The sequence below is a fragment of the Hevea brasiliensis genome, chromosome 3 (assembly GCF_030052815.1).
Source record: "Hevea brasiliensis isolate MT/VB/25A 57/8 chromosome 3, ASM3005281v1, whole genome shotgun sequence".
NCBI classification, from domain to species: domain Eukaryota; kingdom Viridiplantae; phylum Streptophyta; class Magnoliopsida; order Malpighiales; family Euphorbiaceae; genus Hevea; species Hevea brasiliensis.
The window spans coordinates 72,341,478-72,369,357 of record NC_079495.1 but is presented as its reverse complement, the minus strand read 5'-3'; positions in this window follow the sequence as shown (position 1 = coordinate 72,369,357).

Here is a 27,880-nt window from a genome sequence, read left to right as displayed (position 1 = left end):
AAAGAGTTATGGAAGTAAAAATTCGAACAGTTGGTTCAAATATAACAAAGAAATGTTACGAATGTGAGGAAAACTATGGACTAGAATGGTCAGAGGACCAATGACTAGATAAATGATTCTAACATGACCTCAAAGGTCATTCAAGAAGGAACATGAATCGAAATATTAGACAGGACAATAGTAAGAGAAGATTGGTGTTATACAAACAAATTAAATGTTGTATTAGATTGTTAAAAATCTTATACAAATTCGAGAGAAAGAAGATTATACGATCATATAGAAAGGAGAAAATAAACGTATGACTATTGTAAGATGGCTATTGGGAAAAATTTCTTGGACGAAATTTATTTTAAGGGGGGGAGAATTGTAACACCCCTAAGTTCGGTAGTGCGTTCTACTGTTCCGGTGACCAGTGTTGTCCGGACAGCTAGAATGCCTAGAACTACACTTCGATATGAGTGAGGAGACATTAAATAATGAAATACAAGAAAAGAAAATACAAGAAAAATAAAGGAAAAATAATAGTAAAGAAATGCAACTAAGTTAAGCGAGCCGAGAACCCTAGCGATGGGTGACCGCACTGGGAAGTCACGGCGTGGACCGTTGACTAGCCCTGGACCGCAAGGAACCTTGGAAAATATTTTTAGGACTTAAATAGACCCCTATTGAAGTATAAATATCATTAGAAATATTAAATAAAAATTAAATAATTAGTACGAAGAAAAGTGGGAAATCGAAAAACGGACAAAACCCGGTGTTACCGAAAAATTGGGAATGCAATCCGAACAGGGGCATTGTGGTCATTTGACATCCCTAATTGTCTTTTGACCTAAATGTCCATTAAAAATAAATAATATTACACTTGAAAAATATAATGAAAAATTAATTTAGGGGTACCTAATGTAAATAGCAAAAATGGAGGGTAAATGGAGTAATTATCAATTAAAACATATAATATGATTTAATTAAGGTGAGTGGACCACTATGGGAATTAAAAATTCACTAAGTGGGCAGATTACTCCACTAATGTCTTCTTCTTCCTCTCAAAATCCTCACTTTGCCGAATTGAATTTTCTCTCCATTGTCCACCATGGCCACACCTTGCATGCAAGCTCCACTCCTAATGATCAAGCCACAATTTCTCCAATTGTTCTTTATTAAACTTGTTCTACACATCATGCGCAGCATGTAGGAAGCAAGAAAGAGAAGTTTTGGTGAAGATTTAAGAAGTCTCATCCATAGGTAAGTTTGAGTTTTTGAATATTGCTTTATTAAAGTTTGTAAGCATGTTATGGGTGTTTGAATTATGAAGAAATTTTTGAGGTTTGATGTTGAATGGGAATGTGTAATATTGGCAGCCATGGAAATACCTTGAAGGCAGGTTATTTGTGCTTTTAAATGGTGAATTAAATGATTGATTAAATGTATATTGTGTAGGAAATTGTTTAGGTGATGTATACTTAGTATATGTAAATGTAAAATGAAATTTAAAGCTTGGAAAGTAATGGAATGTAAGTGTACCATTGTGGCAGTTTGCTAACCCTTGAAGAATGCTGGAATTCATGCTTGGTTTATGGAATAATGATGTTAAAATGTGTTGGTTGTTATGGCAGTTTGAATGTATGTATAGTGGTGTGAAGGTTGGACATGTGAATGAGCTTGGTTATGGAGTTAAATTGTTGTAAATATAGTTGGGCAAATTCTGCACTTGTTGGTGCACATTGAATGTAATTGTAAGCTGCCAAAATGACCTATAATGTGTTGTGAATTATGTTTAGGTCATGGTACAACCAGAATTAGTTTGAATGTTAAGTTTGGTGAGTGCTAAAAGTGATGTTTGATATGTATGCAAGAATTGCATTAAGGCAGTTTGAGTTTTAGGCCTATAACTTTAAGTGTGTGGCTCCAATTGGTATGAGACCAATTGGAGGTGAAACCAGGCACAAAATGTGCCAACTTTCATGAAGAAAGCTTGGCAAAATTCTGCTTGCAAGGTAGCTTGAAAAATGACCAAATCCGGATTAAGTGCAAATAAGGCCTGAAAATTGACCATTTGGGCAGCAGTTAGTGTTTAGGCCATAACTCACTCAAAAAAGGTCTAATTGACCTGAAATTTTAACCATGAGTAGTTAAGACCCATATCTACAAGTCTTATGAAGAAACCAAAGCCCAGAAATGACCATAAGCAAGTCAAAAAGCTTGCACAAGTTCGGGTCCAAAAACTGGCCGAACCAAAGTTGACCAAAATTGACCTAAAATGACCAAACTTGATGCCATTTGACCAGCAATAGTAAAATGACCATAACTTGGTCTACATAACTCAGAATGACCTGAAATTTTGCCCCGCGTTCCATAAGACATAGATCTACAAGTTTGTAGTTTTTACCGAAACCCGAAAACTGAGGAAACTAGGTCGTCCGGCTAGGTCAAACTATTATCCCAGAATCCAGCAAGTTGCAATAAAATGCACTAAACAAAGAAATGAAATTGGTAACATGTGCCAACCCTAAAAGACTATCGAATGTGACATATTAGTAACACTAAAACCTAATTTACCTAGAACGCATCGAGGGTCGATATATTAGGTTGATTAAGCAAATAATAGCTTTCAGTGAATTACTTATCAAGCATTATCGTTAGAGACAATTTTAATGAGTACTGAAACACTTCAAATTGTGTTTCTCAGTTGGCAAAGACTCAGGGAGGGGAAGGAAACACTGAGTCAGAGCCAAGACACAGTTATCAGAGGTTTGTGCACAATAAGTATTTCTTTTGAATTTTTCAATTGAAATAAATTACGATTATTTATATGTTATTGTCTTAAATTGTGTTTGTGCACAATAATTAATTCTTTTGAAATTTTCAATTGAAGTAAATTATAATTATTTGTATGTTATTGTTTTAAATTGTGTCCGTGCACAATACTTTTATATTCACTGTTTTACTAGCAAATTTATTTAGAGAAATGAGAATCTTATTTGGAAATTATTGTGTTGCCAACTTTGCAAATGGAAATTTTGAGATAAAATGTGATTTATGGTTTGTATGAAATATTGTGATTTGAAATTATTTTGATTCACACTTGGCATGACACTGTTACTATGTTCCTCCTCTATTTTTGGGGTGAGTGTGATTATTCCTCCCTCTTTGACTTATTAGTCTGGGGTGAGTGTGATTATGTTCCTCCCTCTTTGACTTGCCAGTCTGAGGTGAGTGTGGATGAGTACTCATTATTCAGCTAGCTTCCTCCCTCATTGATTTCGATTATTGGGGTGAGTGTGTCTTGTCGTGGTGTACAACACAGCATGTGTGGAAAAATTGTGTCATGGCCAAAATTATGTATCGATTGGCAACATTGTATTATTCAGTTATTTGATCGAATTGTGTTATTGATTTGCAAAACGATATTATTCAGTTATTTGATCGAATTGTGTTATTGATTTGCAAAACGGTATTATTCAGTTATTTGATCGAATTGTGTTATTGATTTGCAAAACGGTATTATTCAATTACTTGATCAAATTTGTATTAGGTGAATTTTGTAAATTGTGAAATGGAATTGTGAATCATTTGATTTGTGAACTGTCAATAAAAGATTTATATATCGCATTTCAAATTGTTATTGTGCACCACTGAGTAAATTTTATTCAGCGATAGCTTTTCATTGCTGTCGCAGGTAGACAGACTGACAGGGCAGCAAACTAGGCTGCTAGTACTACATTGAGAGATCATCGGGTATATTGAGTATACCACATTTTGCATTTTGTACTGTAATGTATGTTCACTGTATGTATATATTGTTCTTGGTTTTGAGCAGTTGTAAAATAAAATTTTACATTAAAGTTGTAAAATAAATTATGAGTTATTTTGACTTGTAAAAATTGTATTATATTTCTTTTATCTCAGTCTTTGAAAAATTATTATGGATTTAAGTTGAGAAATATGTTGTGTTGAGAAACATGTTGGAGTTGAGATTTGGAAATATATATTGAAGTGCTTTTTACAGGTTTTTCTGAAGAACTGTTTTATCCAAAATATAGATGGCACTCTGCCAAAATTTTTACAGAAATTCCAAATAATTCAAATGTGTTAGTTCTATCACTTCAGTTCAAAAAAGTTTTTAACACCTGTAAATAGTGCTCACCACTGTAAAAGAAGTAAGAAAAGTTTTTAAAATCCCTTGTAGTGTATTTAATGGGTTATCAATAGACGGAGTTGGTAATTCATTAGGTATACTACGGGATCATGTTATGCCTTACAGAGGGGTCGGGTGTGACAGTGTTCTTGGTTTTAAGCAGTTGTAAATTAAAATTGTACATTGAAGTTGTAAATTATATTTGTAAATTATTTTGACTTGTAAATATTGTGATATATTTCTTTTATTTCAGCCTTTCAAAATATTAAAAAATTATTATGGATTTGAGTTGAGAAACATATTGTGTTGATTAAATGTTGGAGTTTGAGATTGAGAAATATATTTGAAGTACTTTTTACAGGTTTTTGAAGAACTGCTTTATTCAAAATACAAATGTCACTCTGCCAAAATTTTGACAGAAATTATTATTTCTTCAAATGTGTTAGCTGTTTCACTTCAGTTCAAAAAATTTTTAACACCTGTAAATAGTACTCATCACTATAAAAAGAAGTAAGAAAAGTTTTAAAATCCCTTATAGTGTATTTAATGGGTTATCAGAAGACGAAGTTGGTAATTCATTAGGTATACTATGAGATTATGTCATGCCTTACAAAGGGGTAGGGTGTGACATGTTTTAGTGGTATCAGAGCTAGTTTTTAAATTCTATTTTCACCTGTAAATTGAACATTCTTTCTTCATAGTACAACTGCTCAATGTCATTGTTTGATACATACAGTACATTACATTATAAATATGCACTAACGGGAGAAATACTCCTTATGTTAATTGTTCAGTAGGTCTAAGATCCTCGCATTGACTATGGAAGAGGGTGATCGTTCAGTCGATCAATCTATAGAAGCTGAGGTACAAGGGGATGCCCCAGCCCTACACAATGTCAGTGGATCAGCCATACCGGCCCCCTCAGTACCGCAGTTTCGTGCTCAGTTCACTTAGCAAATGGCTACAATGTTTCAACAGATGGCTGGTAATGTGCCTACTCAAGTCCCACTACAGACACCAGTGGTACAACCACAGTCTTTTGCTAGGCAGTATGACAAATTAATGAAATATGGGGCTACAGAGTTCAAGGGGACAGTAGATCCTCTGGAGGCAGAACAGTGGTTAGAGAGAATGGATAGGGTGTTCAAAAAGCTACATTGTACAGAAGAGCTCAGATTTGAATATTCAGTGTCTCTGCTACAGGGGGATGCATATGACTGGTGGAAAATCATTCCCCACAGTCTGGTAGAACCTTCAGTGCTAACATGGAATGACTTTCTCCGGGAGTTCAGACAAAAATATGTCCCTGATGCTTATGTGGACTAGAAGCTGCAAGAGTTCCTAAGTCTGAAACAGGGAGTAGATCGGTGGCCGAATATGAAAGGGAATTTTTTCGCCTAAGCCATTATGCAGTAAGTCTACTTTCTACCAGTAGGGAGAGATGTAAGAGGTTTGAAACCGGCTTGAAGCCCAGTATCAGATTACAAGTGGTCGGATTCAAACATAACAACTTCTCTGAGCTTATTTCTCAAGCACTAGAATTAGAAAGAATTGAATCTGAAGTGGCCTCTGAGAAAAAGAAATCAGAAAAGACAGAAAAAGAGGGAAAGTCAGTGGAACAGAGTTCCAGTGGTCCTACTAGAAAGAGGAAAAACTTTGGGGGACACAATAGAGGTGGTAAGAAGTCCAGTAGAGGTAGATCTTCTGGACAGAAACCACCCCGATCGGATCAGCAAACTCAACAGAAACCCAGAAATGCGCTGTCAGATCGACTTTGTGAAACTTGTGGTAAACCACATAGTGGGTTATGTTATAGAGCCATAGGAGCATGTTTTAATTGTGGAAAGATTGGTCATTTTGCTAGAGATTGTATAAATCCACACCGTACTGAATCATTCACTACACCAGAGGGGTCAACCCAAGTTTCTACCCCAAAGAGTTCACCATCAGTTAGTAGAGGCAGAAGTAGAGGTAGGGGTAGTACACCTAGAAGTCAGGGTACTGTGAATCAGCCAGAACAGGCTGATGCTTCAGCTAGAGTATACACTATACGGCAGAGAGAAGAGGCTGAGACTTTTGACATCATTGCTGGTACTCTCTAAACTAGTAACTAACATATATATGTATTATTTGACCTGGGGTCTGCATACTTTTATGTTAGTACCAATATTGTTTGCCTTCCTGCTGTTCATCATATAAAAAAAAAAAATTTGTTAGTTACCTAAAAGTAAGTTATAGTAATGGAATTGCTCTAGATGAGGGTAAAGATGTTACAGTTAGTAATTGTCAATGGATATTGTAATTAGAATAAGTCTCGGATATTAGTGAATTTGAAAAGGATAAAAGATAGGAAAGTTTGATATATTGGAATGTATCGTAGTGACTATGCAATGTTCTTGATGTTTATACTATAAGCTGCAAATTACAGTACTGACTTGAGATTATTATGTAGAGCTACGTACTACTCGATATGTAACACCCCTATGTTCGGTAGTGCGTTCTACTATTCTGGTGACCAGTGTTGTCCGGACAGTTAGGATGCCTAGAACTACACTTAGATATGAGTGAGGAGACATAAAATAATGAAATACAAGAAAAGAAAATACAAGAAAAACAAAGGAAAAATAATATCAATGAAATGTAACCAAGTTAAACGAGCAGAGAACCGTAGCGATGGGTGACCGCACCAGGAAGTCGCGGCGTGGACTGTTGACTAGCCCTGGACCGCAGGGAACCCTGAAAAATATTTTTAGGACTTAAATAAATGTTTATTGAAGTATAAATACCATTAGAAATATCAAAAAAAAAATAATTAATTAGTACAAAGAAAAGTGAGAAATCGAGAAAACAATAAAACTCGGTGTTACCGAAAAATCGGGAATGCAACCCGGACAGGGGCAATATGGTCATTTGACACCCCGAGTTGTCTTTTGACCTAAATTTCTATTAAAAATACATGATATTACACTTGGAAAATATCATGAAAAATTAAATTGGTGGTACATAGTTTGAATAGCAAAATATGGGAGCCCCAAGTTGTCTTTTGACCTAAATGTCTATTAAAAATACATGATATTACACTTGAAAAATATCATGAAAAATTAAATTGGTGGTACATAGTTTAAATAGCAAAATATGGGAGCTAAATGAGGAATATGAAAACTTTAGAATATTAAATACTTAATCTAAGTTAGTGGTCCACTAACTCCACTTAAGTGGACATGTGACCAGCATATTTTGGAAAGAATTTCATCTTCCTCAAAACTCCTAAGAACCAACCAAAAATGGAAGAGAGAAGAACCTCCATTGCCATCCACCTTGAAGCTTCATGCAAGCATGATCCAACCATGGAAACCTCAAGCTCCCTTCACTAAAAGTTGTCCATACACCTTGGGTTGTAGATAGGCAGCAAGAAGATCAAGTTTTGGTGAAGTTTTGAAGAGTTTCCAAAGTGGTAAGTAGGTATTTTTGATGCTTTCTTCTTTAAAGTTTGTGTGGATGTTATGGGTAGTTGAATTGTGGAAAGATTTTTGAGGTTTGATGTTAAAGGGAGATGTATATTTTTGGTAGCCTTGGAAACTCCTTAAGAACAGTTTATCTTTGTATGTAAATGGTAGATTGAAGTTTTGATTAAGAGTTTATGTGTGTAGGAATAAATTGGGTGATGTATACTAAGTATATGTTAATGTACACTTGATTTTGGAAGCTTAGAAGTTAATTGAGAGGGATGTATGAATCGGCAACTTGAAGTGTATATCAAGAAAATGTTATTTCATGGTTTGGTTTATGGAATTGTATGGTTGAATTATGGTACTTGTTGTGGCAGCTTGTACATGGGTATAAAGGTTTGAGTTTGGACATGTAAATGAGCTAGGTTATGTGGTTAAATTGTTTGTAATTTGAACTTGGAAAATTCTGGACTATAATGTGCATATTGTGTGCGGTTATAAGCTACCAAAATGACCAAAAATGTGTTGTGAAATGTGTTTATGTTATGGTACAAAACAGAAATGGCATGAATGTGTAACTTGGTAAGTGTTAAAAGTGTCCTTTGATGAGTGATGAACAATATGCAATAGGGCAGTGTGTATTTTGACTTACAACCTTAAGTGTGTGGCTCCAATTGGTATGAGATCAATTGGAGGTGAAACAAGGCACAAAAAGTGCCAACTTTCATGAAGGAAGCTTACCAAAATTCTGCTTGGAAGGTAACTTGAAAAATGACCAAATCTGGATTAGTGCATTTAAGGCTTGAAAATTGACTATTTGGGTAGCAGTTAGTGTTTTGGCCATAACTCACTCAAAACAGGTCCAATTAACCTGAACTTTTTACCATGAATATTTGAGACATATATATACAAGTCTTATGAAGACACCAAAGCCCAGAAATGACCATAAGTAAGTCAAATAGCTTGCACAATTTCAGGTCCAAAAACTGGTCGAACCTAAAATGACCTAAAATGACCTAAAGTAACCAATTTTGGTACATTCTGACCAGCAATAGTAAAATGACCATAACTTGGTCTACATAACTCAGAATGACCTGAAATTTTGCCCCGCTTGCAATAAGACATAGATCTACAAGTTTTTAGTTTTGACCAAAACCCGAAAACAGAGGGAACTAGGTTATCCGGCCAGGTCAAATTAGTATACTGGGATCCGGCAAATTGCAATAAAACACAATATACATGGAAATGAATTAGGTAACATTTACCAACCCTAAAAGACTACAAATGTGACATATTGGTAACATTAAAACCTAATTCACCTATACTGCATCGAGGGTCAACATCTTAGGTTGACTAAGGAAATAATAGAATTCAATGAATTAATTATTAAGCATTATCGTTAGAGACAGTTTAAATGAGTACTGAAACACTTCAAATTGTGTTTCTCAGTTAGCAAAAACTCAGGGAAAGGGAAGGAAACACTGAGTCAGAGCCAAGAGACAGTTATCAGAGGTTTGTGCACAACAGTTATTTCTTTTAAATTTTTCAATTGAAATAGATTATGACTATTTGTATTTTGTTGTTTTAAATTGTGGAAATATTTTTGAATGGATACTTATTGCTTGAAAAGCATTGTAAATGGTTTGAAACTATGAAAAATTGTTTGAATGATATTTGATGGATTCTTATTGATTGAAAAGCATTTGTGAATGGTTTGAAACCCCAGCTATCATGTATATTGATTGAATTCCTCGCTAGCTTGCCTAGTGGGATGAATTGAATTCCCTCTCTGGCTGAAGTGTTGAGGTGTGTGCCTGTTGAGGACGAATAGAATGAGTACTCATATTTTTGCTAGCTAGCTATGTTATTCCTCATTAGCCATCGGCTTTTAGGATGAATTGAATTCCTCATTAGCCATCGGCTTTTGGGACGAATTGAACTTTGGAACATGATTAAGCTGTGTGTGATTTATTGATATGCATTGTCACACTCTACCCCTCTGTAAGGCATGACATGATCCCGTAGTATACCTAATGAATTATCAACTCCGTCTACTGATAACCCATTAAATACACTACAAGGGATTTTAAAAACTTTTCTTACTTCTTTCACAGTGGTGAGCACTATTTACAGGTGTTAAAAACTTTTGTGAAATGAAGTGATAGAACTAACACATTTGACTTATTTGGAATTTCTGTAAAAATTTTGGCAGAGTGCCATCTGTATTTTGGATAAAACAGTTCTTCAGAAAACCTGTAAAAAGCACTTCAATATTTTTCCAAATCTCAACTCCAACAAAATTCAACACAATATTTTTCTCAACTCAATCCACAACAATTTTTCAGTATTTTCAAAGGATGAGATAAAAGAAATATAATACAAATTTTACAAGTCAAAATAACTCATAATTCACTTTACAACTTCAATGTACAATTTTAATTTACAACTGCTCAAATAATTTACATATATATTATTACATGCATACATCAGACCTATGTACATGGGTATACCTATAATATAAAGTGTCTTCAAAGAAACTTACTCATCGCTCTATGTTCTTCTTACTGCATGACAAGATATAAAGCTATCATTGAGTGGTGAACTCGATGGTGCACAACTATAATTTAAAACATAGTACAATATACATTGACAAAATTCTGATAAATAATTTGGAAATCTGAATACTCATCAAATTCCAAAACTCAAAATATTCATTGCCAATAATGTAAATCATTTGTATAAATGACTTTGATCACAAAATTCAATTTATCAAATCATGACTAACCATTTAAGTAATTCCAACAAAATCAATTATACATAAACCATAATTGAAATCACAATTCTTTACCATTCAAAAGTCATTCTGTATCTCAAAATCATTATGTATCTCAAAAATCAATCCTTATCTCAAAACCATGTTGTATCTCAAAAACCATGCTGTAACTCAAAAACCATGCTGTATCTCACAAATCATTCTTTATCTCACTAACTATGCAAGACTAATCTGATAGGGCCATCTTCGATGTGATTCTAACTCCCTATGGTGGGGGAGGTCGAATCAGATTCTAACTCCCTATGGTCGGGGAGGTCGAATCATCGTGCACAGTACCATCACAATATTGAATCTTCCGCAAGGGCCATAACGATAAAAAACTTAGATCTAACCTCAAATCAGAGGAAAATCTAAGCCTGTGCACGTACCATGGTAGTCAAAACACAACTAACTCCATTATTTTCTCAACAAATGAGAGAGACGGGTAATAACCTAGTCAAGCATCTATAGTGAGATATAAAACAATATCACAATCCTTTTAGTGAGCATAAATCACAATATAATTCGATTCAAATTCAATTCCAATATCCAATAATTTTTATGCTCATCATAATTCAAATCATAAATTTGCATTTTTCCATGAAAATTACCTTCACAATTCAAAACATGTTCTATCACAATTTTCCAAAACATAATTTATTCAATCCATAACAATGCTTAATACTTGTGGAAATACCATTTCACAAAGCTAAATTCATACATACTATAACAATTTCAATAATCATCGAATTAAATCCAATGCTTATTAAACATAATACATAAGAAAAGTATGTCATTTAATCATATGAAATATTCAAACAAAATCAGTTAAAAACTATGTGCACAAACCTCTGATAACTGTCTCTTGGTCTTGACTCAGTGTTTCCTTCCCTTTTCCTGAGTCTTTGCTAACTGAGAAACTCAATTTGAAGTGTTTCAGTACTAAATTAAATTGTCTCTATCGATAATGTTTGACAAATAATTCACTGAAATCTATTATTTGCTTAATCACCTAATATATCGACCCTCAATGCGTTCTAGGTAATTTAGGTTTTAGTGTGACTAATATGTCACATTCGATAGTGTTTTAGGGTTGGTACGTTTTACCAAACTCATTTCCTTGTTTAGTGCATTTTAATGCAACTTGCTGGATTTCGGTATACTAGTTTAACCTAGCCGGACGACCTAGTTCTCTCAGTTTCCGGGTTTCGGTCAAAACTACAAACTTGTAGATCTATGTCTTATGGAACGCGGGGCAAAATTTTAGGTCAATCCGAGTTATGTAGACCAAGTTATGGTCATTATACTATTGCTAGTCAAATGGCATCAAATTAGGTCAATTTTAGGTCAATTTGGTCAACCCTGGTTCGGCCAGTTTTTGGACCCGAACTTGTGCAAGCTGTTTGACTTGCTTATGGTCATTTCTGGGCTTTGGTGTCTTCATAAGATTTGTAGGTATGGGTCTTAAATATTCATGGTTAAAATTTCAGGTCAATTGGACCTGTTTTGAGTGAGTTATGGCCTAAACACTATCTGCTGCCCAATTGGTCAGTTTTCAGGTTTCACTTGCACTTAATCCGAATTGGTCATTTTTCATGCCACCTTGCAAGCAGAATTTTGGTATGCTTTCTCAACGAAAATTGGTACATTTTGTGCCTAGTTTAACCTCCAATTGGTCTCATACCAATTGAGGTTACACATTTAAAGTTATAGGCTAAAATGCATACTGCCCTTAATTACCTTGCTTAAACATACATCAATGACACATTCACCTTACTATATGTCCACTTCCCTTACCAATTTTGTTTTGGTACATTACCAAAACCATATACCACTTCACTTTAAAGTCACTTTGGGCAGATTACACACATCCTCAATACACCAAATAAACTCAAATTTACAAAGTCTAAGTACAATCACATATACACCTAAACATTACTCATTCTTACATACACTTTACACAACCAATCTATATACATATCCATCAATCCTCAATGTCAATATTCTGCCAATACCTTCATGAACTCATACATTTATCAAAGTGTCCCAAGGCTGCCAAAATGTTCTACAATGCCAAAGTGTCCCACAATTCGTCAATCTCCAATTTAAGTGCACAATCACCACATTTTCATGGAAATAACTTACTAGGATATTAAATCCCTCTACTCAACATGAATTTACATCAAATATATGTAATAATAAATCATTAAATAGATAACTCCATGGCTGTCCAAAATGGACATATCAATAACTCCTCAAACTTGAAAATTTTCTTCACAAATCCAACACCCATAACATGTACACAAAGTTTAACAAAGCAATATTCAAAAATGTAAACTTACCTATGGTTGGAACTTGCTAAACCTTGATTAAACTTCTTGATTTTGGTATGAAGCTCTTCCTTATTATGTGTAGACAATCTTTAATGAAGCAATCTAAGTGATTGGAGATGAAATGGAGGGATGGATCAAGCTCCAAGTGAAACGGCAATGGAGTTCTTCTTTCTTCTCAAATCGGCATGGATGAGGAACTTTGAAGAAATGAATTTGCAGATTGCATATTTAGTGTACACATGCCCCATTTAACTTAGTTTATTCCTTTAGTGGCCCACTCACACTTATTAAATCGTATAATAAGTTAAATGTGTTATTTACACCTTTTTCACTCCACTTTTGGCTATTTGTATTAGGTACCCCCAAATTAATTTTTCATTTTATTTTCTAAGTGTAACATTATTTATTTTTAATGGACATTTAGGTCAAAAGACAATTCAGGAAGTCAAATGACCATAATGCCCCTGTTCGGGTTGCATTCTCGATTTTTCGGTAACACCGGGTTTTGTCTGTTTTTCGATTTCTCACTTTTCTTTGTACTAATTATTTAATTTTTCTTTGATCTTTCTAATGAGATTTATTCTTCAATAAGGGTCTATTTAAGTCCTAAAAATGTTTTCCAGGGTTCCCATGATCCGAGAGCTAGTCAACGGTCCACGCCGTGACTTCCCGGTGCGGTCACCCATCGCTAGGGTTCTCGGCTCGCTTAACTTGGTTACATTTCTTTGCTATTATTTTTCCTTTGTTTTTCTTGTATTTTCTTTTCTTGTATTTCATTATTTTATGTCTCCTCACTCATATTGAAGTGTAGTTCTAGGCATCCTAGCTGTCCGGACAACACTGTTCACCGGAACAGTAGAACGCACTACCGAACTTAGGGGTGTTACATGCATAGTGTAACACCCTCCCGGTAACAACTCCGTACATTCTACTATTCCGGTGACCGGTGTCGGTTCGGACAGCTAGAACGTCCGGAAAAATATTTAAATTTAAGTGAGGGACCAAAATCAACTCAAATCTTAATAAGAAAAATTTAGTAAAAATTTTAGAAATAAAATACAACCAAGTTAAACGAGCCGGTGCCCTAGCGATGGGTAACCCAGAGGGAAGTTGCGGTTCTCGCAACTAGGAGCCCTAGACCCGGGGGAAAAATTATAAAATAATTTTTGGGACTCCAGAGAAGGGTCATTGAGGTTCCCTTATCATTAGAATGCCAAGAAAATACCTAGAAAAATTTTTCAATCGGTACAGACAATTTTGACCCGTTAAGCCAAACGGAGGGCATTTTGGTCATTTCGCCTTCAGAGGTGATTTTTGGCCGACTTGTCCAGTTGAGTAAATAATTAATATGACATAAAATGTGAATAAACATTACTAGAAATTAAATTGGAAATGAGTAGTGGAGGAAAGAAAAGAAAATGAGGAAAAAGGCTATTTATGACATCATAGTGATGTCATTAAAAGCTTCCACCAATCAAAATTAAACAACCCTTTAAATTAACTAATAAAAGAGACAAAAGAGACTAAAGAAAATCAAAAACCTATCAGCCATCTTCAACCTCATTTCCAGCCGCACCACATGGCCAAGACGACCTCCATTTCTCTTCTTGATTCAAGCTTGAAAAATCTCTCCAATCTTACCTCAAATCCCCTAAGTCCTTTCACTAAAAACTTGTCTATGCCTCTTGGGAAGTGTTTGGCAGCCTAGAAAGTGAAGGAAAGTGAAGTTTTGAGTTGGGAAAAATCTGCCTACAAGAGGTTAGTGCATATTTATACATAAACCTCTTTTAATCCATGATAGTGACTTGAAATAGGTAAGATTTTGTAACTTAAATGAATAAAAGTTGAGTGTATGCACCCCATGGATTTCGGCTGCCCTAAAGAAGGAATAGAATTGGGTGTTTTTGATTGACTTGGAATGAACTACAAATCAAGTTTAAAGTATATAAACATAAGGATATTGATTTAGTTAGTTAACTAGGGTAGTTTGTACAAAACTATGAAATTGAGCTAGGGTTTAGGATAGAAAATTTGACTTGGTTTATGAAATTGTTAAAGAACACTCTAATGGTCAATTAGTGACCATTTGAGGTAAATTGACCATAAATTGGACTGAAATATAGCATGGCAAAGTGAATGAGTATGCTGCCCAATGAGGGCAGCAGGGTGACTGAGATTTTAGTCCACTTGGACTGCCATATCTTTGGCTGTGTTGGTCCAATTGATGTTTGGCCAATTGGACATGAAACTAGGCTTATAATGGCACATTTTTTCTGAAGAAACCATGCCCAAAAGACCAAAGCAAGAGGACCAAAAGTTGGCCCCAATCCGGATACCCTGCAACAGCACCTGCAGAAATGACCAAATGAACAGTAACTTTTCATTTAGCCATAACTTACTGTAGATATGGTCAATTGACCTGAAATTTTTACAGCAACAAGTTAAGACATAGAAAAACAACTTTCATGAAGGAACTTACCCCAAATTATGGCCATAACCCATCCAACAAAGTGAATCCAGTCACTGTTCATGTTACTGTAGATATGGTCAATTCTGCAGATTGGCAATTCGGCCAGCTGTGGTTTTTGGGCCATATCTGGAGCTACAAAACTCCAAATGGAGTGATTCAAAAAATGAAATTCAACTAGACAAAATAAGGAACAACTTTCATGTTTTTCATTTCCTCAAATTTCCACTACAACAGGGCCCAATGGAATAGTAAAGTTGGGTCACAAAAACTGAAATTTCTGCCCTCTTAGATTTAAGTGGAGAAATGGAAATGGTGACCAATTCCAATAAGTTTTAAAAGCAAAATGTGGTATGTTGGGAGTGCCAAAACCAATGTACCTAATTTCTACCTAAAAGTCAACATTTTTGTTGACCAATGATGTGAATAGTGACACCAAAAACTTGAAATTCACAAATTGAAGAATTTAAAAGTTTCAAATGCCCTAGTATACCTAACAAGATTGGTTTGGATAGTTTGGCATGCCAATAGGGTTCAGTTAGCAGTACTGCACATGGCAATATGCCATTCTGTGATTTCATGGCTTTTAGCCATTCTGACCTTGTATTGAGATTTGGCCTTGTGCCTGAGATTATTTACTGACTTGGTAGTTACATTTGCCTGGGAGATGCATATGTGACAGATGGTGTGACGGCCCGAGGTACTAGATACCCAGTGCCAGTTTACCCGTTATCCAGTCCAGTCGTCTAGTGTAGGTTACTTGGGGCAACCAAATGAGTAAAAGTGGACAAAGTAAATGATATACAAATACCAAACAAATAAAACATATACATTCGTTACATATTTATTTCTTGCTATTTCTTTTATTTTATTATTGCACCACTAAGCATTATTACTTAGCGCGTTGCTTTTGCCACGCGTAGGTACTGGAGATACTGATCGTGAGCCCAGTAGACCGCAGACTGGGTGAGTCCATCTTGCAGTTCTGCACAGTGTCCGTGTCACCTCAACTTCTGCAGTGCATTGGTAGGACACTAGGTGTCATTTTGATATTTTGTAGCTTTTTTTTTTTTCTTTCTCATATGTAATTGAACTTATGTAATGTATTTTGAGCTTCATGTAAATAATGAAAGTTATGGCTATGAATGCAAAATTTTAGCATTTATTTATTGTTTGTATATGAGAAATGGATGTTTGAGAAATGAAAAGGATATTGAGAACTGAAATTGAGAAATGTTGTGGATATCTTGATATTGAGATTTTGTTGATGAATTGAAGTTGGGATTGTTTGGAAATTATTTGGAAGTGTTTTTAACAGGTTCCGAAGAACTGTTTTCTCCATTTTTAGCCGGTACTCTGCCAGATTTTCTTTAAAATTTTCGGAACCTCAAATAAATTATGATTTCAATAAATGACTTAAATGAGTTATCTTTCACAAATTATATTCAAAAGCATGATATAAATTAATTAAGGTATATTAGAGTGTGCCGGTACACCGTGTGGCATTACTTACTCGGGTATACTGTACACGGGTAAGGGGTGTCACACATTGTGAGATTGTGAAATGGAGTTTAAATTCTTTTTGACATTCACTGTCTTTTGAATTTAACCATGTTTTGATTTATTGAGATTCATTATGATATTGTGAAATGGAGTTTAAATTCTTATTGACATTCACTATCTTTAAATTTAACTATGATTTTAAGTATCCACTATTTGTATGAACTATGATTTTAAGTATCCACTATTTATATGACCTATGATTTGTGATTTAAAGTTGTATTTGATTAATGTTATGCACCACTGAGACAATGGCCCAAATGATAGCTTTCATTCTTTATCGCAGTAGACAGTGTGAGCGTGCGAACTAGGCTGCTAGTGCTTCAGTGAGAGATCATCGGGTATATTGAGTATACCATATTCTGCATTTTGTATTGTAATGTATGTTCACTGTATGTATATAATGTTCTTGGTTTTGAGCAGTTGTAAATTAAAATTGTATATTGAAGTTGTAAAATAAATTGTGAATTATTTTGGCTTGTAAAATTTGTACTATATTTCTTTTATCTCAGCCTTTGGAAATATTAAAAAATTATTGTGGATTTGAGTTGAGAAACATATTGTGTGTAACACCCCTAAGTTCGGTAGTGCGTTCTACTGTTCCGGTGACCAGTGTTGTCCGGACAGCTAGGATGCCTAGAACTACACTTCAATATGAGTGAGGAGACATAAAATAATGAAATACAAGAAAAGAAAATACAAGAAAAACAAAGGAAAAATAATAGCAAAGAAATGTAACCAAGTTAAGCGGCGAGAACCCTAGCGATGGGTGACTTGCAGGAATCACGGCGTGGACCGTTGACTAGCTACAGATGCGGTGAACCACGGAAAACATTTTAGGACTTAAATAGACCCTTATTGAAGAATAAATCTCATTAGAAAGATCAAAGAAAAATTAAATAATTAGTACAAAGAAAAGTGAGAAATCGAAAAAGCAGACAAAACCAGGTTATTCTGAAAAATCGGAATGCAACGAGCAGGGCATTATGGTCATTTGACATCCCGAATTGTCTTTTGACCTAAATGTCCATTAAAAATAAATAATATTACACTTAGAAAATAAAATGAAAAATTAATTTGGGGGTACCTAATACAAATAGCCAAAAGTGGAGTGAAAAATATGTAAATAACACATTTAACTTATTATATGATTTAATAAGTGTGAGTGGGCCACTAAAGGAATAAACTAAGTTAAATGGGGCATGTGTACACCAAATATGCAATCTGCAAATTCATTTCTTCAAAGTTCCTCAACCATGCCGATTTGAGAAGAAAGAAGAACTCCATTGCCGTTTCACTTGGAGCTTGATCCATCCCTCCATTTCATCTCCAATCACTTAGATTGCTTCATTAAAGATTGTCTACACATCATAAGGAAGAGCTTGATACCAAAATCAAGAATTTTAATCAAGGTTTAGCAAGTTCCAACCATAGGTAAGTTTATATTTTTGAATATTGCTTTGTTAAACTTTGTGTACATGTTATGGGTGTTGGATTTGTGAAGAAAATTTTCAAGTTTTAGGAGTTATTGATATGTCCATTTTGGACAGCCATGGAGTTATGTATTTAATGATTTATTATTACATATATTTGATGTAAATTCATATTGAGTAGAGGGATTTAATATCCTAGTAAGTTATTTCCATGAAAATGTGGTGATTGTGCACTTAAATTGGAGATTGACGGTGTGGGACACTTTGGCATTGTAGAACATTTCGGCAGCCTTGGGACACTTTGATAAATGTATGAGTTCATGAAGGTATTGGCAGAATATTGACATTGAGGATTGATGGATATGTATATAGATTGGTTGTGTAAAGTGTATGTAAGAATGAGTAATGTTTAGGTGTATATGTGATTGTACTTAGACTTTGTAAATTTGAGTTTATTTGGTGTATTGAGGATGTGTGTAATCTACCCAAAGTGACTTTAAAGTGAAGTGGTATATGGTTTTGGTAATGTACCAAAACAGAATTGGTAAGGGAAGTGGACATATAGTAAGGTGAATGTGTCATTGATGTATGTTTAAGCAAGGTAATTAAGGGCAGTATGCATTTTAGCCTATAACTTTAAATGTGTAACCTCAATTGGTATGAGACCAATTGAAGGTGAAACTAGGCACAAAATGTGCCAACTTTCATTAAGAAAGCATACCAAAATTCTGCTTGCAAGGTGGCATGAAAAATGACCAATTCGGATTAAGTGCAAGTGAAACCTGAAAACTGACCAATTGGGCAGCAGTTAGTGTTTAGGCCATAACTCACTCAAAACAGGTCCAATTGACCTGAAATTTTAACCATGAATAGTTAAGACCCATACCTACAAATCTTATGAAGACACCAAAGCCCAGAAACGACCATAAGCAAGTCAAACAGCTTGCACAAGTTCGGGTCCAAAAACTGGCCGAACCAGAGTTGACCAAATTGACCTAAAATTGACCTAATTTGATGCCATTTGACCAGCAATAGTATAATGACCATAACTTGGTCTACATAACTCGGATTGACCTAAAATTTTGCCCCGCATTCCAAAAGACATAGATCTACAAGTTTGTAGTTTTGACCGAAACCCGAAAACTGAGGGAACTAGGTCGTCCGGCTAGGTCAAACTAGTATACCGAAATCCAGCAAGTTGCATTAAAATGCACTAAACAAGGAAATGAGTTTGGTAAAACGTACCAACCCTAAAACACTATCGAATGTGACATATTAGTGACACTAAAACCTAAATTACCTAGAACGCATTGAGGGTCGATATATTAGGTGATTAAGCAAATAATAGATTTCAGTGAATTATTTGTCAAACATTATCGATAGAGACAATTTAATTTAGTACTGAAACACTTCAAATTGTGCTTCTCAGTTAGCAAAGACTCAGGAAAAGGGAAGGAAACACTGAGTCAAGACCAAGAGACAGTTATCAGAGGTTTGTGCACAACTAGTTTTTAACTGATTTTGTTTGAATATTTCATATGATTAAATGACATACTTTTCTTATGTATTATGTTTTATAAGCATTGGATTTAATTCGATGATTATTGAAATTGTTATAGTATGTATGAATTTAGCTTTGTGAAATGGTATTTCCACAAGTATTAAGCATTGTTATGGATTGAATAAATTATGTTTTGGAAAATTGTGATAGAACATGTTTTGAATTGTGAAGGTAATTTTCATGGAAAAATGCAAATTTATGATTTGAATTATGATGACCATAAAAATTATTGGATATTGGAATTGAATTTGAATCGAATTATATTGTGATTTATGCTCACTAAAAGGATTGTGATATTGTTTTATATCTCACTATAGATGCTTGACTAGGTTATTACCCGTCTCTCTCATTTGTTGAGAAGACAATGGAGTTAGTTGTGGTTTGATTACCATGGTACGTGCACAGGCTTAGATTTTCCTCTGATTTGAGGTTAGATCTAAGTTTTTTATTGTTATGGCCCTTGCGGAAGATTCACTATTGTGATGGTACTGTGCACGATGATTCGACCTCCCCGACCATAGGGAGTTAGAATCACATCGAAGATGGCCCTATCGGATTAGTCTTGCATAGTTAGTGAGATAAAGAATGATTTGTGAGATACAGCATGGTTTTTGAGTTCTGACATGTTTTTGAGATACAACATGGTTTTGAGATAAGGATTGATTTTTGAGATACATAATGATTTTGAGATACAGAATGACTTTTGAATGGTGAAGAATTGTGATTTCAATTATGGTTTATGTATAATTGATTTTGTTGGAATTACTTAAATGGTTAGTCATGATTTGATAAATTGAATTTTGTGATCAAAGTCATTTATACAAATGATTTACATTATTGGCAATGAATATTTTGAGTTTTGGAATTTGATGAGTATTCAGATTTCCAAATTATTTACTGTAAATTTTGTCAATGTATATTGTACTATGTTTTAAATTATAGTTGTGCACCACTGAGTTCACCACTCAGCGATAGCTTTATATGTTGTCGCAGGTAAGAAGAGCATAGAGCAGTGAGTAAGTTTCTTTGAAGACACTTTCAGATCAGCTCCAGGTATATTATAGGTATACCCATGTACATAGGTCTGATGTATGCATGTAATAATATGTATGTAAATTATTTGAGCAGTTATAAATTAAAATTGTACATTGAAGTTGTAAAGTGAATTATGAATTATTTTGACTTGTAAAATTTGTATTATATTTCTTTTATCTCATCCTTTGAAAATACTAAAAAATTGTTGTGGATTGAGTTGAGGAAAATATTGTGTTGAATTTTGTTGGAGTTGAGATTTGGAAAAATATTGAAGTGCTTTTTACAGGTTTTCTGAAGAACTGTTTTATCCAAAATTCATATGGCACTCTGCCAAAATTTTTACAGAAATTCCAAATAAGTCAAATGTGTTAGTTCTATCACTTCAGTTCATAAAAGTTTTTAACACCTGTAAATAGTGCTCACCACTGTGAAAAAAGTAAGAAAAGTTTTTAAAATCATGTCATGCCTTACAGAGGGGTAGGGTGTGACATGTTTAAGTGGTATCAGAGCAATGGTTTTAAAGTGAATTTCGAACTGTGGATTTGAAATCTTTTTGTCAGAACTATAACTGCTCAAATGTTTGATTCATATAGTACATTTACATCATAAATGTGAACTAATGGAGAGGAATCTCCTTGTGTTGGTTGTACAGGAATAGAAAATTCTGTGAAAAAAATGTAAGAGAAGAATGAGATAATAGAACAGTCTGTGATGGCAGAAGAACAAGTTGAGGCCCCAGCTCTACAAAATGTCGAAGGCTGATGTACAGTTTACTGGTACAAATTATCGCACAAATGGCCAAGCAAATGGCCACTTTCTTTCAACAACCTGGTGATAATCATGGCCCAAGCCCAATCTGCACCCAACCCCCACAAGGGCAGTGTGAAATGGAAAAGAGGGAGAAACCTATGGGTCAGAGTTCGAACAGTAATTTGGGGAAGAGAAAAGAATTTGAGGAACCCCGAGCTCAGAAATATGATAGAGGCAGATCATCAGGGCAGAGACCACTAAGATCTAGTCGTCGAACAACCAGAAGTTCCTATCTTGCCCATTTCTGCCATGTTTGTGGTAAGCTACATGGAGGTATTTGTCGTAAGGCCTCTGGAGCCTGTTACAATTGTGGAAAACTTGGACACTTTGCTAAAGATTGTGCTAAACCACCTCAATCTGCTCTCCGGAGTTCACAGACCGTCAGTCAGAGTCAAGATAGAAATAGAGTTGGTACTCCTCACCACTATAACACAGTGAATCAACCCGAATATAGTAGCGCACTAGTCGGAGTGTCCACTATGCGCCAAGTAAAAGGAGCAGAAACTTCAGATGTAGCTGCTGGTAAGTTCTTAATTTTTGAAAGAAACAATTAGTTATTATTTGATCCCAGCACTACTTAGTTGTGTGTTAGTGTCAGAACTATAAGTTCTGTTGTTATTCCTTTACATGGAAATGAATTTTGATGCGTTAGTGACTAGTCTTTTAGGATCAAAACTACAATAACAAGTATGATTGACATTAATTTTGGAAGAATTGTAGCTAAAAGTATTTTCTAACATACCATAAATTATAAAGCTAAATGGCGAGCCTACTTAATGTAAGGCAAGAGGACCTAAAAGTAAGTTACAGTAATAGAATTGCTCTAGATGAGGGCAAAGATGTTACTGTTAGTAATTATTAATGGATATTGTAATCAGAATCGGTTTAGGATATTAGTGGATTCGAGAAAGATAAGATGTTAGAAAACCTAACCCATGAGGTTATAACGTAGTGACTATATAATGTTCTCGATGTTTGTATTGTAAGCTGCAGATTACAGTACCGACACGGGATTATTGTGTAGAGCTACGTGCTTCCTCGTGGTACAATAAATTAAGAATATTTGTAAGTAATCTATAAATTGATACAGTTGCACCCGAATAGAGTACTAGTACTGGAAATAAATGTGAAAGTTTTAGTTAGAAATTTAAAACTTCAGAACTAGCCTATCAAATGATTACACTTGTAAGGTAGCTAGAGTCAGTGACTCAGTTATATTAATGTGAATTACCTGTACCATAGTAATTGCTATGAGCTTAAAGATATCAGTACAACGTATCATCCTCAGACAGATGGACAATTGAAACAAGTAATTCAGGTAAATTCGGAAACTCATTGAGTTCCTATAAATAATGAAATGAAATGATAAAAATAACCTGTAAAATGTGATAAGCCCTCAAGAATATATCGAGAACTTGTGTCATTGAATCCGAGGGGAGATGGGACAGATACATCCCATTAACAGAATTTGTATACAATAATAAGTGTCATGCTAGCATACAAACAACACCCTATGAAACATTGTAAGGGAACAGATAACTATGGATTTTGTGATGAGATTTCTGAGGACACAGAATAGTCATGATGCAGTATAGGTTATAGTTGATAGACTAACCAAGTCTGCTCACTTTTTGCCAGTCCGGATGGACTATAGCACAGAAAGATTGGCGGATTGTACATATGAGATTGTAAAATTGCATGGAGTGCAGTATCAATTGTATCAGCGAGGATCCTAGGTTCACTTATAGATTCCAGGGTAGTCTTGAGAGAGCCCTAAGAACTAGATTGAACTTCAAGACCTGACATTCCACACAGACGGATGGCCATGCAAAGGGTAGTCGGAAATTGGAGGATATGCTACGGGCTTGTGTGATTGAATTTGAAGGTAGTTGGGATACACACTTGCCTTTGATTGAGTTTGCTTATAACAACAGCTACCAATCAAGCATTGTGATGCCTCCATATGAAGCATTGTATGGCAGGAAGTGCAGAACTCCCTTATGTTGGGATGAAATAGGTGAAAGGAAGATGATTGGGCCAGAAATTGTTCAGCAGACAGAGGAAAAGATCAGATTGATTAGAGATAGACTCAAGGCTGCATCAGACCGTCAGAAGTCCTATGTTGATTTGAAAAGAAGAGATATTGAATATGCAGTGGGTGATAAGGTATTCCTCAAAGTTTCTCCTTGGAAGAGGATTATGAGATTTGGCGAGAAAGGAAGCGAGTCCTCGTTTCATCGGACCATATGAAGTTCTGGAAAGAGTGGGTCCTTTGGCATATCGGTTGGCATTACCTCCAGAGCTAGCAAGGATACACAGTGTCTTCCATGTGTCCATGTTAAGGAGGTACAGATCCGACCCATCTCATGTACTATCAGTGGAAGAGATTGAGGTAAATCCAGACCTCTCATATGAGGAAGAACCCATAAAAATTCTGGCATATGAGGTGAAACAGCTGAGGAATAAACAGATACACCTGGTTAAAGTGCTGTGGAACCATCATTCAGGCCAGGAAGCTACTTGGGAACGTGAAGAGGATATGAGGAGACAGCACCCACAGCTGTTCAGAGACAAATACCAGGTAAAATTTCGAGACGAAATTTATTTTAAGGGGGGGAGAATTGTAACACCCCTAAGTTCGGTAGTGCGTTCTACTGTTCCGGTGACCAGTGTTGTCCGGACAGCTAGGATGCCTAGAACTACACTTCAATATGAGTGAGGAGACATAAAATAATGAAATACAAGAAAAGAAAATACAAGAAAAACAAAGAAAAAATAATAGCAAAGAAATGTAACCAAGTTAAGCGAGCCGAGAACCCTAGCGATGGGTGACCGCACCGGGAAGTCACGGCGTGGACCGTTGACTAGCCCTGGACTGCGGGGAACCCTGGAAAAACATTTTTAGGACTTAAATAGACCCTTATTAAAGAATAAATCTCATTAGAAAGATCAAAGAAAAATTAAATAATTAGTACAAAGAAAAGTGAGAAATCGAAAAACAGACAAAACCCGGTGTCACCGAAAAATCGGGAATGCAACCCGAACAGGGGCATTATGGTCATTTGAAATCCCGAATTGTCTTTTGACCTAAATGTCCATTAAAAATAAATAATATTACACTTATAAAATAAAATAAAAAATTAATTTGGGGGTACCTAATACAAATAGCCAAAAGTGGAGTGAAAAATGTGTAAATAACACATTTAACTTATTATATGATTTAATAAGTGTGAGTGGGCCACTAAAGGAATAAACTAAGTTAAATGGGGCATGTGTACACCAAATATGCAATCTACAAATTCATTTCTTCAAAGTTCCTCAACCATGCCGATTTGAGATGAAAGAAGAACTCCATTGCCGTTTCACTTGGAGCTTGATCCATCCCTCCATTTCATCTCCAATCACTTAGATTGCTTCATTAAAGATTTTCTACACATCATAAGGAAGAGCTTGATACCAAAATCAAGAAGTTTAATCAAGGTTTAGCAAGTTCCAACCATAGATAAGTTTACAGTTTTGAATATTGCTTTGTTAAACTTTGTGTACATGTTATGGGTGTTGGATTTGTGAAGAAAATTTTCAAGTTTGAGGAGTTATTGATATGTCCATTTTGGACAGCCATGGAGTTATGTATTTAATGATTTATTGTTACATATATTTGATGTAAATTCATGTTGAGTAGAGGGATTTAATATCCTAGTAAGTTATTTCCATGAAAATGTGGTGATTGTGCACTTAAATTGGAGATTGACGAATTGTGGGACACTTTGGCATTGTAGAACATTTCGGCAGCCTTGGGACACTTTGATAAATGTATGAGTTCATGAAGGTATTGGCAGAATATTGACATTGAGGATTGATGGATATGTATATAGATTGGTTGTGTAAAGTGTATGTAAGAATGAGTAATGTTTAGGTGTATATGTGATTGTACTTAGACTTTGCAAATTTGAGTTTATTTGGTGTATTGAGGATGTGTGTAATCTTCCCAAAGTGACTTTAAAGTGAAGTGGTATATGGTTTTGGTAATGTACCAAAACAGAATTGGTAAGGGAAGTGGACATATAGTAAGGTGAATGTGTCATTGATGTATGTTTAAGCAAGGTAATTAAGGGCAATATGCATTTTAGCCTATAACTTTAAATGTGTAACCTCAATTGGTATGAGACCAATTGGAGGTGAAACTAGGCACAAAATGTGCCAACTTTCATTAAGAAAGCATACCAAAATTCTACTTGCAAGGTGGCATGAAAAATGACCAATTCGGATTAAGTGCAAGTGAAACCTAAAAACTTAACAATTGGGCAGCAGTTAGTGTTTAGGCCATAACTCACTCAAAACAGGTCCAATTGACCTGAAATTTTAACCATGAATAGTTAAGACCCATACCTACAAATCTTATGAAGACACCAAAGCCCAGAAATGACCATAAGCAAGTCAAACAGCTTGCACAATTTCGTGTCCAAAAACTAGCCGAACCAGAGTTGACCAAATTGACCTAAAATTGACCTAATTTGATGCCATTTGACCAGCAATAGTATAATGACCATAACTTGGTCTACATAACTCGGATTGACCTAAAAGTTTGCCCCGCGTTCCATAAGAAATAGATCTACAAGTTTGTAGTTTTGACTAAAACCCGAAAACTGAGGGAACTAGGTCGTCCGGCTAGGTCAAACTAGTATACCGAAATCCAGCAAGTTGCATTAAAATGCACTAAACAAGGAAATGAGTTTGGTAAAACGTACCAACCCTAAAATACTATCGAATGTGACATATTAGTGACACTAAAACCTAAATTACCTAGAACGCATTGAGGGTTGATATATTAGGTGATTAAGCAAATAATAGATTTCAGTGAATTATTTGTCAAACATTATCGATAGAGACAATTTAATTTAGTACTGAAACACTTCAAATTGTGTTTCTCAGTTAGCAAAGACTCAAGAAAAGGGAAGGAAACACTGAGTCAAGACCAAGAGACAGTTATCAGAGGTTTATGCACAACTAGTTTTTAACTGATTTTGTTTGAATATATTTTATATGATTAAATGACATACTTTTCTTATGTATTATGTTTAATAAGCATTGGATTTAATTCGATGATTATTGAAATTGTTATAGTATGTATGAATTTAGCTTTGTGAAATGGTATTTCCACAAGTATTAAGCAATGTTATGGATTGAATAAATTATGTTTTGAAAAATTGTGATAGAACATGTTTTGAATTGTGAAGGTAATTTTCATGGAAAAATGCAAATTTATGATTTGAATTATGATGACCATAAAATTATTGGATATTGGAATTGAATTTGAATCAAATTATATTGTGATTTATGCTCACTAAAAGGATTGTGATATTGTTTTATATCTCACTATAGATGCTTGACTAGGTTATTACCCGTCTCTCTCATTTGTTGAGAAGACAATGGAGTTAGTTGTGTTTTGATTACCATGGTACGTGCACAGGCTTAGATTTTCCTCTGATTTGAGGTTAGATCTAAGTTTTTTATCGTTATGGCCCTTGCGGAAGATTCATTATTGTGATGGTACTGTGCACAATGATTCGACCTCCCCGACCATAGGGAGTTAGAATCTGATTCGACCTCCCCGACCATAGGGAGTTAGAATCACATCGAAGATGGCCCTATCGGATTAGTCTTGCATAGTTAGTGAGATAAAGAATGATTTGTGAGATACAGCATGGTTTTTGAGTTACAGCATGGTTTTTGAGATACAATATGGTTTTGAGATAAGGATTGATTTTTGAGATACATAATGATTTTGAGATACAGAATGACTTTTGAATGATAAAGAATTGTGATTTCAATTATGGTTTATGTATAATTGATTTTTTTGGAATTACTTAAATGGTTAGTCATGATTTGATAAATTGAATTTTGTGATCAAAGTCATTTATACAAATGATTTACATTATTGGCAATGAATATTTTGAGTTTTGGAATTTGATGAGTATTCAGATTTCCAAATTATTTACTGTAAATTTTGTCAATGTATATTGTACTATATTTTAAATTATAGTTGTACACCACTGAGTTCACCACTCAGCGATAGCTTTATATGCTGTCGCAGGTAAGAAGAGCATAGAGCAGTGAGTAAGTTTCTTTGAAGACATTTTCATATCAGCTCCAGGCATATTATAGGTATACCCATGTACATAGGTCTGATGTATGCATGTAATAATATGTATGTAAATTATTTGAGCAGTTGTAAATTAAAATTGTACATTGAAGTTGTAAAGTGAATTATGAGTTATTTTGACT